The 7,585-nt window shown below is 39.5% G+C and overlaps 1 pseudogene; it reads left to right on the top strand.

Moving 5' to 3' along the window:
* The first annotated feature begins 292 nt into the window (after positions 1–292).
* LOC145470152 (E3 ubiquitin-protein ligase TRIM45-like) lies at positions 293–3,120 on the top strand (annotated as a pseudogene).
* The last annotated feature ends 4,465 nt before the right edge of the window (positions 3,121–7,585 follow it).

The raw sequence follows: 7,585 nt of genomic DNA on the forward strand, positions 1-7,585 counted from the left end.
AGAAAGGAATTGAACTACAGACACCAAAGCACTAATGTTTTGTTCTGCTCAATGTTTTAGTGACATCTGATCAAGGAGTCCCAAGGGTCACATTCTTTGGAATTAGTATGCGAGACAAAATGACAAGGGCTCTTAAAGCGACGTTCCATGATTGGTTTGAACAAGGGAAAAGATTAGCATAATAAACAATCACGATTCCAAGAAGAGCTAAAAAAAGAAAGTAACAAGACTTCATGGTTTCGAGTTGAGTTCCGCGAAAACCTTGCTTTACTTTCTTGTTTCTGAACACGACATGGATATCAAAACGTTGCTCCATAATCTCCGTGAAGAAGTGTCTTGTTCGGTGTGTTCCGACATATTTACCGATCCAAAACATCTGCCATGCTTACACAGTTTCTGTCTGCACTGCTTGAAACAATGGCATAGGACGAGTCATGGCTGTGACACCATGAGATGCCCAAATTGTCAAGCCGTTAGCAGAGTACCTGAAAGAGGCGATCTGAAAGATCTTCCAACCAGTTTTTATCTGAATGGCTTGATTGATGTGTTGGCAATAAAAGAGTGTAGAAGTAGTCAAGTAAGGTGTGGGAACTGCGAGAAGAAAAGCTCCGAGACTACTCACTGTTTCCAGTGTTGCATATTTCACTGCCAGGAGTGCGTCACTGCACACAACATCATGCGAAGCAATAAAGATCATCGTATTCTGGCGCTGAAAGACTTTCAAGACAAGGACTATGAGGATGTGCTAAAGCGACCTGTGTTCTGTACAAAGCAACGGCACGAGAAAGAAGAGCTAAAGTACTTTTGTAAGAACTGTGAAATGGCCGTTTGCCAATCTTGTGTTTTGATGGATCATCCTGGTCATGCTTTGGAGCACATAGACGACGAAGCTGAAAGACAAAAGAGTGAAATGAAATCAATGATTGAAACACAGAAGCGTAATTTACAAGCAAAGCTGACTGCTGTTAGTAAACTTGATGAAGACTACGCGAAGATCATACAAAGAGGCGAGGAGGCAAAGAGGGACGTTCAGAGGACTGTTGACGATTTAATTGCCAATGTTGAAGCGAAGAAGCAAACTATTTTTGCAGCGGTGGAAGACCAAACAGAGAAATCACTTGAAAGTCTAACAACCCAGGAGACCGAGATCGAGCATCAAATAGAGGTGATCAAATCATCGTTGGATAAAGCTGATAAAGTTTTGACACGAAGTGCAAACGCTGAAGTCGTTCAAGTGAAAAAGTCATTACAAACAATCTTTGGAGGAAGTTGATCAAACTACTAAGCCTAATGAGCGTAACCTGAAAGATCTTCCCACGTTGGATTTCGTGCCAAATTTAAACATGTTGAAGACTGTCAAAACCGAAGAAATTGGAACACTGAAAACACTGCAGCAAACTGAAGCTAGTCAATCTGTCGCTGTGGGCAAAGGACTCGAAGAAGGAACTGTTGGAGTTGAAGCACAGTTTGTTCTGACCACTAGAAACGCAGAGGGAGAGCAGTGTTACAATAAACATGACCGTGCAACGGTAGAGATTAGGGACGAAGAAGGACGAGAATGCGCGACGGAAGTGCGAATAAATGACAATAAGGATGGAAGCTACAAAATCTCCTATTCACCGAAAGATCAAGGCAAATACAAAGTGACAGTAAAGGTAAACGGCAAACACGTTCTTGATAGTCCTTTTTCTATTGAGGTGAAATCATTTCAGTTAAGACCTGCTTTTTCTTTTGGAAAACGAGGTTCGTCTGTTGGAATGGTTAATTATCCCTGGGGGGTGGCAGTGAATGCCAGGGACGAGATAGCTGTAACTAATTGGGGGAACCACAGAGTTCAAATCTTCAAGAGTGATGGAAAATACTTAAGATCTTTTGGTCGGGAATCTAACAAAGCGGGCGAATTTAAGTATCCAGCGGGAATAACTTTTCATAGAAATGGAAATATTTTCGTAGCAGAGCAGGATAACCATAGGATCCAGATTTTCATTGGGGAGGGTAAGTACGCGGGTATGTTTGGTGGGAAAGGAAGCCGTGATAGTCAGTTCTCTAATCCTTGTGGTTTATCTGTAGACAGTGATGGAAATATCATTGTTGCTGATACAGGTAACAAATTAACTAAGATCTTTTCTCCTGATGGCAAGTTTCTAATGAAGGTAGATGGGCACGGCTCTTTTACTTTTCCTTTCCACTGTGTTTAGTGTGATAGATATCTCATAGTGTCAGACTACAGTACAGATTGTATGAAAGTTTACGACAGGAATGGAAACTTTCAGTACAAGTTTGGAAAGCAGGGTGGAGGGGACGGGGAGTTTAAGTATCCCTGTTGTTTTTCAGTGAACAAGTCAGGACACCTGATGGTCTGTGATTTAGGTAATGATAGAATACAAGTTTTTGAACTGAATGGAAATTTTGTTAGCAAGTGTGGAAGAAAGGGCAGTAATTTAGGAGAATTCAATTTCCCATCGTGTTTAGCAGTTCTCAGTAATGGCCGGATTGTTGTGTCTGACAAGAATAACCATCGCATCCAGATACTGGAGTGAACATTGTCCTTTACAAACAAAAAGAAAACCGGTTATTGTCGAGTTATTTTAACGGATTCAAAATTCATTTTAGTTTTCAGTTTGTTTAATTTGTGGAATTCTTTTCTGTGATAAAACGTTAGAGGTGCAGTATTCACGTAATTGCTGGTGATTTGGTTCTGTATCGATTGAACTGTTCAATAATTGTTTTGAGGGTAGGGGGAGGGTGGGTGAGTGGGTGACAAACACAAATTTGTGTCTCTTGCAGATGGATGGGATTAATAACTACATCTCTTGAGTTGTATTGTATGAATTATTTTGAAGGACAAAAAAACCTTTTAGTGGTTAATGGTTATATTAAATAATAGAGTGACTAAATAAGAAAGCAGTAAAACCCCTTTATGTATTAATTGTTGTAATAAAAACCTCTACTATAGGAGAAAAGGCTCTTTAGAGGATTTACGTTTTCTTAATTTAAAGGGGAGACGGGTGGGTTGGTGACAAAAACAAATTTGTGTCGCTTGCAGATGGATGGGATAAATAGCAACGTCTCTTAGATTGTATTGTATGAATTGTTGTATGTTTACTTTACCAGTGGTTATATCAAACAATAGACTTAGCCAATAGACTAGCAAAATAAGAAAGTAATAAAACCACTTTATAGATCAATTGTTGAAATAAGAACCTCCACTATAGGAGAAAAGGCTGTTTAGAGGATTTGCGTTTTCTTAATTTAAAGAACAAATGTTTTGTTTCTAAAATGATCACTATACTCTTTGACATTTAATTATCTTATGATGTTTTTATAGCAAGTTTGTTTTAGGGATTAGCAGGTTATTGACAGTCAGTTATGTACTGGAAAATATGTAGTACAATGAACATTGCTTCAATGGACTTACCAAGTTACTAATTGCCTTGACGTTTGTATTTTCCTTATACTCAATAGCAGTATTTGTTAGCTGCAGTGCTACAGTTAAACCCCACTTTACGAATGACCGCTTAATACGGACACCTTGAGCTTATGGAAATTGATTTTAGTTCCTAGCTCCAACATTTTCTGTTAGCTTGAGCAGCTTAAGACAGACACCTGGATTATAGCAACACTTAGTGTGCTCCTGACGGTGTTTGAGAAAACGGGGTTCGACTGTATCTGTAGGTTAAAATATAGGTTTTTAAACTTTGTATTTTTAGCTTTAGTTTATTGGAACTTTACTATTTGCCTTGAAGTTTGTATTTTCCTTATACTCAATAGCAGTATTTGTTAGCTACAGTGCTACAGTTAAACCTCGCTTTACGAATGACTTCTTAATACGGACACCTCGAGATTACGGAAAGTGATTTTAGTTCCTACCTCCAACACATTCTGTTAATTAAGACAGTCACCTGGATTATATCAACACTTAGTGTGGTCCTAATGGTGTGTGAGAAAACGGGGTTCGACTGTATCTGTAGGTTAATATATATATATTTTAAAGTTTGTATTTGTAGCTTTAGTTTATTGGAACTTTAAAGTTAGCTGCTTTAATGAAGAAACGTTTTGTAGAAAGAGGTGTTAGCAATGATGAACAAGTAGTGAACAGCTTTTCATATGAGATTATTGTTAAATCATCATTTACTCGATGTGAGAAACTGAAATAAAGTGTAAGTTAAGTGAAGTTGTAATATGCATCCAGTTTTAACTGTTTCGTGAGAAGCGAATTGTTTGGTTTACTTTTGAGAAAAGTTAGCCGGCCAAATGTGAGAACCTGTAACAACAGAACGAGAGCAATATTTCCTCTTTATAAAATAACTGAGATACTACGCGCGCTCTTATTGGTCGATAGGTGTGTTTAGATGAGAGTATGTAAACTGGGTTGTGACGTTTTACATTCGCGCTATTTTTGAGAATTATTTTATAAAGCAAAAGAACACTTTTTCCGTGTTTACATAGCCTCATCTAAACACTCGGGGATTGGGAGAATTCTCGAAAGTTATGCAAACCCGAGACGTAGTCGAGGGCTTGCATAACTGTCTCGAATTCTCCGAACCCTTCTCGTGTTAAGATGAGGCCATGTAAACACGGAAAAATTGTTCTGTATCTTAAGTACTGAGCAAACAATTATTTAAACAAAGTTGCTCTTTTACAACTTCGCTTATGAATCTTACAAACATGGTTTTTATTTCCGGCCCATGAACTCGAGTAATAACAGGAAGCGACGTACAAAAGCGAGAACACGCGCACGGGTCGCCACACGCCAGGAAACGAGAAGAGCGCTGCAAGCCGAAGGCAATTCAATTCCTTCCCCGAACACCCCTCACACTCGCCCCATATTATTCCTCAAACGCGTGCTATGCAGATAATGAAAACGGAGAAACTAACAACATGCATAAAATCTTAAAAGTTGTTGTCACTGACTTAAAAATCTTAAAATAGACGTTTCGGCTAAAATACTATAACCTTCTTTAGTGATGAAATGAATGTTAATGGCGTCTAAATGTAAATGAGATTTTTATAAGAATGTGAGGAACTCGCTAGGGATTAATTTAGCATTTTGTAAATGTCTGGAATATGCGCGTGGTCATTAATTGAGTTCGGTTCGCGAATGGAATGCCACGCTTCCAAGAACAATCTACGCGACCACAAGGGACAGCGGTCTATGACCTTGACATTATCAAAATCAAATTCGTGGTTGTTTTTCATACAGTGTTGCGCCAAAAGAGAGTTCTTGTCACATGTGAGGACGGCTCTTTTATGTTCTTTTGTTCTAGATCTCAGTGCTCTGGATGTTTGACCGATGTAAAGTTTTTCACAGTTTTTACAATTGATTTTATACACGACACCAGTTGACAGGTCTTGATCGAATTTATCCTTCGGTTTCTTCAGGATCGAACCAACCGTCTTGACGGGTTTATGAGCAACATTTACGTCGAATTGTCCTAAAGTTCTTGCAATTTTTTCAGAGATTCCTTGAAAATATGGCAAAGTAACAAAGCCTCTGTGGCTTTGAAGCTGATTATTTTGGGGCTGATTTGATGCTTTAGGTGGTTTGGTTCTTTGGCAGCTTTTTAACAAGATGCATGTTCATTGATGAACGGGTCCCTTATCAATGAGCATAACATGAACCTTGGTTTAATTTCTCCCGTTCTTCTGTTCAGTGGCCTTTCCGAGATGGAAAAGTGTATCGTTATAAGAATTGCAGACAAACAGCTTACTACTAGTAAGCTATAATTAACAGGCCACACGACAAGACACAGAAAGTATATTTGACGGCTAGTGGCTAAAAATAGTGAGGTTTTTGTTTTGAACACCGTAAGCGAGACCAGAAGCATGGATTTACACCCCTTTGCGAGACGACAAGCATCCATCCCACGCAGATAGGGAGCTAAACTCCAGATTAAACAGTCCTGGAATAAGCAGTGGGCAGTGACTGTGTGGACAATTGATGGGAAAGCTCCCCCTCTGACATTTTAATGTTGTAGTGCCTCTCGTCACACAGAAGTGTACCACCATGCACCAAACTGTTGGGACAAACTAAGAAACCTGTGTTGGACTAGCAGCCCATCCGGGGGAGGCAGCAATTCCCTTGACTGCTTTATACCACGCAATTCAGGATAAGTTCTGCTGGGCACGCTTCGACCGAACGGACTGAATATTAACTTCAATTTCTTGTGACTGTGGGTCTAGCGCGTATTACACTTACGCGCACTAAAACAATGGTTTTCCCCTTTGTTTACTTTGTACTTCATGCGCGCGCTTTTCGTGCGTGCTTACGCGTACAGTTTTTTTGTATGGCGTGGCTAAATCCACCTACTGAAGAAGGGCTAAGCCCGAAACGTTTAGTTTCTCAGAACAAATTCGACAATTTTCAGAGCATTTCAGCTTTAAATACAACTCATATGAGTGTTTTGCTCATTCCTACTGAATTTAAGTTTTCGCGGTCCTGCTTGTTGATGTACTCCGCCCGTTGTATATTCGATGGCGAGGTGAATGTTGTTTGTTTCGTCTGGTGACTTGGCAGAATTTTGATTATTTTAAAACTGCTTAGATGGTCTGAAGAAGTAAATCTCGAGTATAATCCGCCACTTTTCTTTGTGCTAGAAGGGTTTTGGTCTTCGTGTAAAGATTGAAAGTCACACATGGAGTCTTCCACACAGTACACGCTCCATTGCTAGCCTTCGTTACGTCGTCTGCTGATAAACCAAGTTTTTGATGTAGAAATGACTCAAAACGTTCAACCGAGCCATTCCATTTAAACTGAATTTTAGCATTAACAAATACCGTAAATCCTCGAATTAGCACCCGGAGCGCTTATTTCAAATTAGGAGAAGACGGGGGGGGGGGGGCGCTTATTTAATTTTGATGTTCTTTCGTGACTTGGCGATATAAATCGAACAAAGTTAACTTTGTTTTGGAGCCAAGAAAACGGAATACAGTCGAACCACTCGTAACCAACTATCCAAAATGTCAAGCGTACGTGTCCTAGGTGGTCGGTTTCGGCAGAATGCCGCTTACGAGAGCTTAGACCATACTTGGTCAAAAGTTTGCCTCAGTAGCATATCTGGTAACTGTATAGACCACATGTTTTAAATGTTTTATTCATGTCATCAAAAACTCAATATCGAGAAAAAATCCTGTACTTCCCATTGAAAAAAAAAAGTCAGTCTCTTGTGCTACCTAGGAATTTGCGATAATGTCTTGTTACCAAATCTCCACTCTATTATCTGTCCAATGGTCGATTACGGGAGGCTAAAAAAGAAAAGAAAATTTCAAACTTTGAGCGTCAAAAGTTGTCGCGATCGCTTACGAGAGGTGGTCGCTTACAAGGGGTTCTAAATATAATGATTTGACTTCAAAACTTTTAGTATTTTAGAAAACTGGTCGCTTACGAGAGGCGGTCGCAACCGGAGATTCGAGTATATCTGATAAGTCACTTGATCATTTGATTCATGATTACTTTTCAGCTTCCTGTTAACTACAGAAGACACACTTCAAAGCAGTTACGTTTCCCTCCAAATAACATTTCTACAGATCTCTTGCACGCTACTCTTAGCTGGGTCGGCAAGGCGAGTGAGCCTTATTTTCATAT

This window comes from Orbicella franksi, chromosome 15, assembly GCF_964199315.1.
Source record: "Orbicella franksi chromosome 15, jaOrbFran1.1, whole genome shotgun sequence".
NCBI classification, from domain to species: Eukaryota; Metazoa; Cnidaria; class Anthozoa; order Scleractinia; family Merulinidae; genus Orbicella; species Orbicella franksi.